The sequence below is a fragment of the Oryctolagus cuniculus genome, chromosome 18 (genome assembly GCF_964237555.1).
Source record: "Oryctolagus cuniculus chromosome 18, mOryCun1.1, whole genome shotgun sequence".
Classification (NCBI taxonomy): domain Eukaryota; kingdom Metazoa; phylum Chordata; class Mammalia; order Lagomorpha; family Leporidae; genus Oryctolagus; species Oryctolagus cuniculus.
Genome location: NC_091449.1, coordinates 12,835,952 through 12,845,396, shown reverse-complemented (window position 1 = coordinate 12,845,396; position 9,445 = coordinate 12,835,952). Strand labels below are relative to the sequence as shown.

The 9,445-nt window shown below is 55.9% G+C and overlaps 1 long non-coding RNA gene across 5 annotated transcripts; it reads right to left on the bottom strand.

Annotated features, from left to right (window-relative positions):
• Positions 1-1,873: 1,873 nt before the first annotated feature.
• Positions 1,874-9,354, bottom strand: LOC138846721 (uncharacterized). Of its 5 annotated transcripts, none has more exons than XR_011384265.1 (3): positions 8,721-9,354; positions 7,713-8,104; positions 1,874-2,706 (listed from the first exon to the last, which is right to left on the bottom strand). It is a non-coding gene; the product is annotated as an uncharacterized lncRNA (long non-coding RNA). The 5 variants fall into 5 exon arrangements; XR_011384268.1 differs by having other exon boundaries at positions 7,886-8,104; XR_011384267.1 differs by having other exon boundaries at positions 7,713-8,013.
• Between the last annotated feature and the right edge of the window lie 91 nt (positions 9,355-9,445).

The following is a 9,445-nucleotide window of genomic DNA, read 5'->3' as shown; positions in this document are numbered from 1 at the left end:
GACCAGCACCGAGATGGGGTGCTGGCATTGCCGGAGGCAGTTTAACCCATTGCACCACAATGCCGACCCCATCCACAATCTTTTTAAAAATTTTTTTGTTAAGGGGTTGGCATTGTGGCGTGGCAAGTTAAGCTGCGGCCTGCAAATGGCATCCCATTTCAGTTCTGCTCAGTTCCCTGCTGATGAGCTTGGAAAAGTAGAGGAGGATGGCCCAAGTGCTTGGGGCCCTGCCACCCATGTGGGAGACCCGGATGGAGTTCCGGGCTCCTGGCCCAGCCCCAGCCATTGGTGTCATTTGGGGAATGAACCAGTGGATGGAGGATATCTCCCCCTCTCTCTATATAACTCTGCCTTCCAAATCAAAACAAATCTTTACCAAGAAAAAGATTGTGCAAGAATGAAATGAAGACATAAGTTTATTTAAAAAAAAAAAAAGTGATCCTACCCCTTTGGTGGGTCCTTGGAAAGCAGTTCAGACAGCCACAAAAAGGTTTCACGGCGGCCAGAGGAGGTTCTCCATGCATGCAGAGGGGAGCTGTCCTTGCTAATGGGAGGGAGACAGCAGCGTCTGGGGCGGCTTCTCCCAGGCACAAGTGGGAGCTGACTGTGTCTGGGGAAGGCTGCATGGATTAGGACGAGGTTTCTCAATTCACGGCTTGCATCGGTGTGAGGGAGAGTTCGGCTGTGGGCAGAGGGACATCTGTTCTCTACGTGAAGGAACCCCCCCACCCAGCCTAGGAAGCCTTTTGTTTGCTTATTTGTTTGTGATTTGTAAACATTTTCTTTCTTTCTCTTTAAGAATTATTTTTTGAGGTCAGCACCGTGCCATAGTGGGTTAAGCCGCTGCCTGTGATGTTGGCGTCCCATTATGGATGCTGGTTTGAGACCCAGATGCTCCACTTCCAACCCAGCTCCCTGCTGATGCACCTGGGAAAGCAGTGGAAATTGGCCCAAGTGCTTGGGCCCCTGCACCCACATTGGGGACCCAGAGGAAGCTCTGGGCTCCTGGCTCCTGGCTGCAGGCTCCTGGTTTCATCTTGGCACAGTCCCAGATATTGCAGCCATTTGGAGAGTGAACCAGCAAATGGAAGATCTGTGTCTCTCCCTCCCTCTCTGTGACTCTGCCTTTCAAATAAACAAACAACAAATCTCTATTTTAAAAACATTTGGCCATCACCACGGCTCACTAGGCTAATCCTCGGCCTGCAGCACCGGCACCCCGGGTTCTAGTCCCGGTCGGGGTGCCGGATTCTGTCCTGGTTGCTCCTCTTCCAGTCCAGCTCTCTGCTGTGGTCCGGGAAGGTTGTGGAGGATGGCCCAAGTGCTTGGGCCCTGCACCGGCATGGGAGACCAGGAGAAGCACCTGGCTCCTGGCTTCAGATTGGTGCAGCGCACCGGCCGTAGCAGCCATTTGGGGCGGTGAACCAATGGAAAAAAGACCTTTCTCTCAGTCTCTCTCTCTCACTAACTCTGCCTGTCAAAAAAAATTTTTTTATTTAGGGGGCCGGCACCAGGGCTCACTTGGTTAATCCTCCGCCTGTGGTGCCGGCATCCCATATGGGCACCGGGTTCTAGTCCTGGTTGCTCCACTTCCAGTCCAGCTCTCTGCTGTGGCCTGGGAGGGCAGTGGAGGATGGCCCAAGTGTTTGGGCCCCTGTACCCGCATGGGAGAGCCGGAGGAAGCGCCTGACTCCTGGCTTCGGATCGGCGCAGCGCTGGCCACGATGGCCATTTGGGGAGTGAACCAAGGAAAGAAGACCTTTCTCTCTGTGTCTTCCTCGCACTGTCTATAATTCTACCTGTCAAATAAAAATAAATAAATAATAAACATTTATTTATTCATTTATTTATTTGAAATGCAGAGAGAGAAGTCTTTTTTTTTAAGATTTATTTATTTATTTGAAAGTCAGAGTTACACAGAGAGGAGAGGCAGAGAGAGAGAGAGAGAGAGAGAGAGAGGTCTTCCATCCACTGGTTCACTCCCCAGATGGCTGCAACAGCCAGAGCTGCGCTGATCTGAAGCCGGGAGCCAGGAGCTTCCTCTGGGTGTCCTGCATGAGTGGCAGGGACCTGAGCCCTTAGGCCTGTCTTCCACTCCACAATGCCAGCCCCCTCTCTTTCTGTTTTGTAAGAGAGAGAGGGTGCACTTCCACTTACTGGATCACTCCCCAAATGCCCACATCAACCAGGGTTAGGCCAGGCTTGACGCCAGAGCTGGGAACTCAGTGTAGGTACCCCTGTGGGTGACTTGGAACCAATCACAGGAGCCATCAACTTCTGCTTGCCTGCGTGTGCGTCAGCAGGAAGCTGGAATCAGGAGCGGAGCAGGGACTCCAACTCAGGCGTTCAGATGTGGGACGCGGCATCCCAAGTGGCGTCGTAACGGTAACCGTTGTGCAAGTGCCCGCCCCCTGCTGTCTCTGCTCTCAGTTCAGGATCGACTCCGGCTGTGGTGCAGCCATGCGGGCAGGATAACCATGAGACTCCACGCTGTCCGAGGCCCATTTCCTGCATGGAGGAAAGGTGGGCACACGGAGCTGTACCTGCCCCTTGGAGAATCCCATCAGCACGGCTCGTGGAAACACTGTTGCCAGGTGGGGTGAGGATGGCACAGGCTCAGTGGGGCTGCCCAGGGTCACCTCCTCCTCGGGCGTGTCTCCAGCTCTGTGACTTTGGGGGAGTCGTTCTGCGTCTCCATTTCCATGCCTGTAGAAAGAAGAAACTGGGAGCAGGCGTTTGGTAGAGCGGTTGGGGCAGCGCCTGGGACACCCGCTTCCCCTAGCAGGCTATGTTTCAAGTTGTCGGGTCCCTGACACCCACGTGGGGGACACAGATTGAATTTCTGGCTCCTGGCATCAGCTTGGCCCAGTCCCAACTACTGCAGGCGTTTGGGGAGTGAACCACCAGATGTTAAGATCAGCGCCTGTCTCTCTCCTTTCTGTCTTTCAAATATATTAAATAGGTGATCTTTTTGAAAAACAAAGCATAATAAAAGAACCCTACGGCAGGCAGGCACGGGTTTGTTAGGAAGATGTCATAAGTTGACAGGTGTCAAATAATGAGAGTGGTGCAAGCCGAGTAAGTTCTCAGAAACGTTGGCCGTCATCCAGAGGGAGTTTGTCTCTCTGAAGAGCTCATGTTGTGAGCAGCTAACTGGCAACCTTGTCCATACTCTGTGTGCGCCCTGGTGGTGGTGGTACCTTCTGGAAGAATTCCAGGAGTCAGCTGCTCTGTGGGACATTTCTCAGCCCATCAGAAAGCTTTGTGGTCTGTGGGGATGGTCAGAGAACCTGCTTCACAAAGCTGAGGTGAGGATGAAATGATATTAAAAAAGAAAGATTTATTTCTTTATTTGAAAGTTGGAGTTAGAGAAAGAGAGAGAGAGAGAGAGAGAGGGAGGGAGGAAAGAGAGGGAGGGAGGAGAGAGATCTTCTATCCGATGGTTCTAAATGGGGCTGGGCCAGGCCGATGCCAGGAGCCTGGAACCCTCTCTGGGTCTCCCACCTGTTCCCCAGTTGGGCCATCTTCTGCTGTTTTCCGAGGTGCATTAGCAAGGAACTGGATCAGAAGCGGAGCAGCCGGGGTTCAAAGCGGTGTTTTCCAGCTCGGGTATGGGATCCCAGCATCACAAGCAGTAGTCTCACCGGCTGTGCCACAGCGCCGGCCCCGGGAAAAGTTACTTTCTCCATGCCTTAACGAGACGGATGTGCCCACCCTGGGACTGCTCGCACCTACTGTGTGTCTGCAATGCCCACAGCCTATCTGCATCCGTTGGTGGCCCGCCCAGGCAGGGGGCATTGTCCACGGTGACGATGAGTGAAGAATCACACTGCTCACGCCAGTGACTTAGTTTATGGTTGTCCACTCTGTGTGGGGTTCCCCAGGTTACGGGATTTGGTGGTGTTTGGTGGAGGAATTCACGCCGTGTGACAGAAGCCACACTTCCTGAGCCGGCGCCGTGGCTCACTAGGCTAATCCTCCGCCTGCGGCGCCGGCACACCGGGTTCTAGTCCCGGTCGGGGCGCCGGATTCTGTCCCGGTTGCCCCTCTTCCAGGACAGCCCTCTGCTGTGGCCAGGGAGTGCAGTGGAGGATGGCCCAGGTGCTTGGGCCCTGCACCCCATGGGAGACCAGGAGAAGCACTTGGTTCCTGCCATCGGATCAGCGCGGTGCGCCGGCCGCGGCGGCCATTGGAGGGTGAACCAACGGCAAAGGAAGACCTTTCTCTCTGTCTCTCTCTCTCTCACTGTCCACTCTGCCTGTCCAAAAAAAAAAAAAAAAAAAAAAAGCCACACTTCCTCTGTGGCAGGTCACATGAATGAGGGAATTGTCTTCGAGCCACGTAACTGTCTACATGGGCTCATGATGGGTGTGAGGGCCACAGCTGACTACACTGGCGCTCCCACTGTTTGCCAGGATCATACTGCTTATATGGGAGTTCATACTGTTTTTTAAAAAAATTTTTTTTTTGTTATTTGAAAAGCAGAGAGAGAGAGAGAGAGAGAGAGAGAGAGATCTTCCACAACATTTAGGGCTGGGTCAGCCTGAAGCCAGGAGCCAGGAACTCAATCCACATCTCCCACGTGGGTGGCAGGGAGCCAAGTACTTGAGCCGCCGTCTGCCGCCTCCCGGGACGTCCACTCGAACATCAGCCAAGCCTCCAGCCAGGTCCTCTGATCTGGGATGTGGGCCCATTGAGCAAGCATCTTAGCCTCGGGGCCAAACGCCTGCCCCCACACTGCTTGTTCAGGACCCGCCACCGTCCGTGTGGACACTGTGTCACCGTCCATGTGGACACCCCTCTCAGCATGTGTTCTGTGATGGACGCGGATCTAGGCACCAGTGATGAGGCAGAGCAGAAAACAGAGCCCATCCCTGTCCGTGGAGCTGACATTTGGGACAATTACAGCCTTTATGGGGGTTTCCTCCACGTACTGGGTCCACATCCTGTGTGTGGTGGGGGTTGCGTTGGCACTAACGGTCCCTGAAGGGTTCTTTGTGTTTATGGAGATACAGTTATTGGTACCACGTTGGGTATCTGGGGGTTCACTGTCCAAAGAGGGGCTTATTCATTCATTATAGATTGTCAGGCGCTGTGCCAGGCTCTGGGAATACTGCAGGCAACAGAAACCTCTTTCCGCCATGGCAGCCACCAAGCAGAGCAGCACAGTGGCACTTGTCAGAGGAGCACCGAAGAGACAGGGATGCAGAGAGGGGGCTGCCATTTAGAAACAAGTGCATGCTCTTTCGCTCTCGTCTGTTTCTCAAAATATGCTTTTTAATTAAAAAAAAAAAAAAGAGTGAGGGGCTAGCATTGTGGTGCATCGGGCGGGCATCCCATATGGGTGCCAGTTTGAGTCCTGGCTGCTCTGCTTCCGGTCCAGCTCCCTGTTAATGTGCCTGGGAAGGCAGCAGGTGATGGCCCAAGTGCTTGGACTGCTGCCACCTATGTGGGAGACCTGGATGGAGTTCCAAGCTCCTGGCTTCAGCTTGGCCCAACACTGTCTGTAACAGCCATCTGGGGGTGTGAACCAGCGTTTGGAAGATTCTCTTTCTCTCTCTCTGTGACTCTGCCTTTCAAATAAATAAATAAACGACAGCAACAAAACAGTGAGCAGACAGCAGGATCTTACTGGGAAGTTGTTTTTTGAGTGAGAACCTGCAGGAGATGAGGCCCAGGGCTCTGCAGATGTCTTGGGGATGAGCCTTCCTGTGGGAACAGCATGGGCACAAGGCAGAGAGATAGCCAAGGCGCTGAGCCGGGGCCGGGGGGTGGAGGGGAGGCGAAGGGGACCCTTGGGAGGGGCCTCTAGGCCTCTGCATGGATGTGGCATGGGTTTGGGGCCACCAAGGGCTGTGATGTGATTTCTGGAGTCCCCTGGCTGCAGGAGGACAAGAAGCTGTAGGGTGGTGGCATCGGGGAGGCCAGTGAGGAGCCCCCAGCTCAGGGTGGTGGCAGTGGGGGCAGTGCAGCGCCGCTGAGTGTGGAGCTGTAGGGTGGTGGCATCGGGGAGGCCAGTGAGGAGCCACCAGCTCAGGGTGGTGGCAGTGGGGGCAGTGCAGCGCCGCTGAGTGTGAGTGCTGGGAGCTCCCATGAGATTGGAAAGAGAGAGAGAGAGAGAGAGAGAGAGAGAGAGAGAGAGAGAATCTTCTATCTGTTGGCTCACTCCCCAAATGCCTAGCGCTGGGTGAGACTGAACCTAGGAGACTAGAACCCAGTTTACGTCTCCCACATGGCTGGCAGGAACCACAGTACTTGAGCCACCACCTGCTGTCTGCCAGAGTTTGCATTAGCAGGAAGCTCATCCAGACCAGAACCAGGATTCGAACCCAGACACCCTGATGCGGGATGCAGGCATCCTAACCACCACGCCAAACACCTGCCCCTCCTCTTTTATTATTTGTTTGAAAGACAGAGGGAGACAGATAGAGAGAGAGCTTCTTCTCTCTGCTAGTTCACTCCCTAAATGCTTAAACTCGCCCCTGGCTGGGGCGGAAGCTGGAAGTCAGACTGCCATCCGGGTCTCCCACGTGGGCGGCTGTAACCCAAGTATTTGATCCAGCACCGAAGCCTCCTAGGGTCTGCACTAGCAGACAGCTGGGGTCAGGAGCCGGCGCTGTGTGCCGAGCCCCGGTGCTCCCACCCCAGCTTATACCACTATTGCCCACAGAGTCTCCTTTCCAGGAGAGAGATGGCAATCTGGGAGATGCGGCTTTTCTGCCCACGCCTTCCCGGGACAACAGCAGGCTCAAGGTTATCTGTGTCAGGGCAGCAGACTGGAACAAGAACTACCAGGTCCGTGGGAGTGGGACAGAGTGGGCTTCTCAGTGGCCTGTGACACTGCTCACTGTGGGTGTGGCCTGGACCCTGGGAAGCTGGCCTTCCACCGTGACCTGGGACAGAGCAGTGTGCCTTGCTCACAGGTGCTGATTGGCCTTGGCTGGAAGGCCTGTCTTCTAGGAATGGCCAGTGGCAACGGTTACTTTCTATCACAAATTTGCTCTACCTGGGTTTTTTTTTTTTTTTTAAGTTTTATTTATGTATTTGAAAGCCAGAGTTACACAGAGAGAAGGAGAGGCAGAGAAAGAGAGAGGTCTTCCATCTACTGTTTCACTCCCCAACTGGCTGCAGCAGCCGGAGCTGTGCCAATCCGAAGCCAGGAGCCAGGAGCTTCCTCCAGTCTCCAACATGGGTCCAGGGCCAAGGACCTGGGCCATCCTCCACTACTTTCCCAGGCCATAGCAGAGAGCTGGATCGGAAGTGGATCAGCCAGGACTCGAACCCGCACCCATATGGGATGCCGGCACTGCAGGTGGCAGCTGTACCCGCCCTGCCACAGCGCCAGCCCCTCTGCCTGGGTGTTTGACCTGGCAGGGTAGGGATCAGCATCTCTGTCATGGCTGAGGGTTCATCTCCTGAACGCTGCCGCAGGAGGCAAGTGGGTTATCAAAAAGGGTCTGCATTTCTGTGGCACACCCCCGATTGGCCACAACACTGTCCCCCCAGGCCAGGGTGCATGTTTATCTTCTGTAGTCGGAGCCTGTAAGACGCTAGCTCCTGTTGTCCATGGGGTTTACAGGTCACTCTGCTAACAATGACCAGTTTTGACTGTGCATTTACTGCACATCTCTGAAGTCTCACAATAACTCCATGGTAGAGGGTCTACTAACATCCCCATTTTACAGATTAGAAAACTGAGGCTCAAAACTCACTTGCCCTATGTCACAGGCAGGATGCAGCAGTTACAGTTGCAAGCCGGGTCTCTCTTTCTGGTGGGAGGTGGGCATCAGTGGGGGCTGTCACTGATTTATCACCTTTTTTGGGGGGGAGGGTCAGAGAAGAAGAGGGTAAAGCCTACTGGTAAAGTAAGGGTGGTGTTTTAGACCTGCATCCATCCGGCTTTGAATCCTCCTTCCAACACTTCCCGGCTCCCTGGGCTGATCTTTCCTCTTCCAGCCCCTTTCTTAGCGGGTAAATGGGGATATACCCATCGTGATCCCCTCGCTGCGATTTCTGCGGATGAAACGAGAAGATGCCTCGGAGGGTGGGTGCTTGGCGCCTGTCCTGGCACATCCCGAGCAGTCAGAATTCGGGAGCTGTGATTCTAACAACCAAGATGATGATTACTGGACCACACTGCTCCCAGAGGGTTACAGGATCCGCGGGGGAGCTGCACTGTCCGTAGGCAAGGTTACATAATTCCCCAGCGGGGCGATGCGTCCCCGGAGGCCAGGCTCTCCCCAAGGAGGAGGCCTGAGCCTTTTGTTGAAGCACTGGTGGGGAGCGGCCCTAGGTCGGTCGGGAGCCCGGCACCCAGAGCCCCGCGGGCAGGCTTCCCTCACTGCGGCGTGTCTGTCTGCCCCACCCCCGCCCCACGCCAGACTCCCCTCTTTGGGATCTCGGTCTTCTTTGGAGACCTCGTCTCTAAGCTCTGCCTGTGAATTTCGCTGCTGTTTGCCCTGTGCCCTGCCTCCATCGGCTCTGCACTCCTGTTTCCTGTTTCCCGGAGCTTCAGGCTCCATCCATCGCTCCCCGCTGCTGCAGCGAGCGAAGACTTAACACTTCCCCACGCTCCTGCCTTCGGTCTTAAGCCCTGTCTTCCTCTCGCCGGGCGACCCCCAGTGCCCCCTGAGTGCACATTTGTTCAGACTTTGGTCGCCCCCTCGCATCCTGGCCCCCACCCCCGGAACCCTCTGCCCCAGTGGTGGAGGTGGGGGTACCTCCGGCGCCAGCCGCGGGATCAGGACAGCTGCAGGCTGGGGAGGGCGGCGGGCTCCCGAATGCGTTCTCTCTGGTCACCTCCTCTCCAGCTGGACTGGGGCTATCAGGAAGTCCCAGACCCCATCTCCGCAGGAGCGGAGGGCACGGCCGCCTCCCCATTTCCGATGCTGGGAAATGCTTCCCACCCATTCCACCCCACCCCTGGACAGCTGCCCCCATTCAGGCTCCGGGTTGGGGCGGGCGGGGGGGGGGGAGGCGGGGAGCTGCGTAAGGCCAGGCTGGAAAATGCTGCGATCTTGGTCATCTTTTAAGCTCCTGATTTCACTCTCCCGCAGAAAAAGATTCTGCCTCCTTCCGGGGGTGGGGTGGGGGTCTCTGCTACCTCCCCACCAAAGTTTGTGGACCCCCTACCCCAGGCTTCCAAAACTCTGAAACCCCCAGGGCGCAGGAGGACAGGAAGGGCAGCAGGTACCGAGGGCTGAGGACTTAATTTATCTGCAAACTTGGAGCCTCCGAGAAGGGTCATGACCCCCAAGACCCCCTCCCACTCCTGCCCCCCCTTCCTCCCTCCCCCGCCGCGCGGCCCCTTTAAGCCCAGAGCCGGCCGGTCCTCAGTGGCTGCGCGCCGGCAAACGTGTGTGTGTGAGTGCGCGGGGAGGGGGCGGGCGCAGCGTCTCCATGGCGACGCGGCGGTGACGTCGCCGGCCGGGGGGCGTGGGCGTCC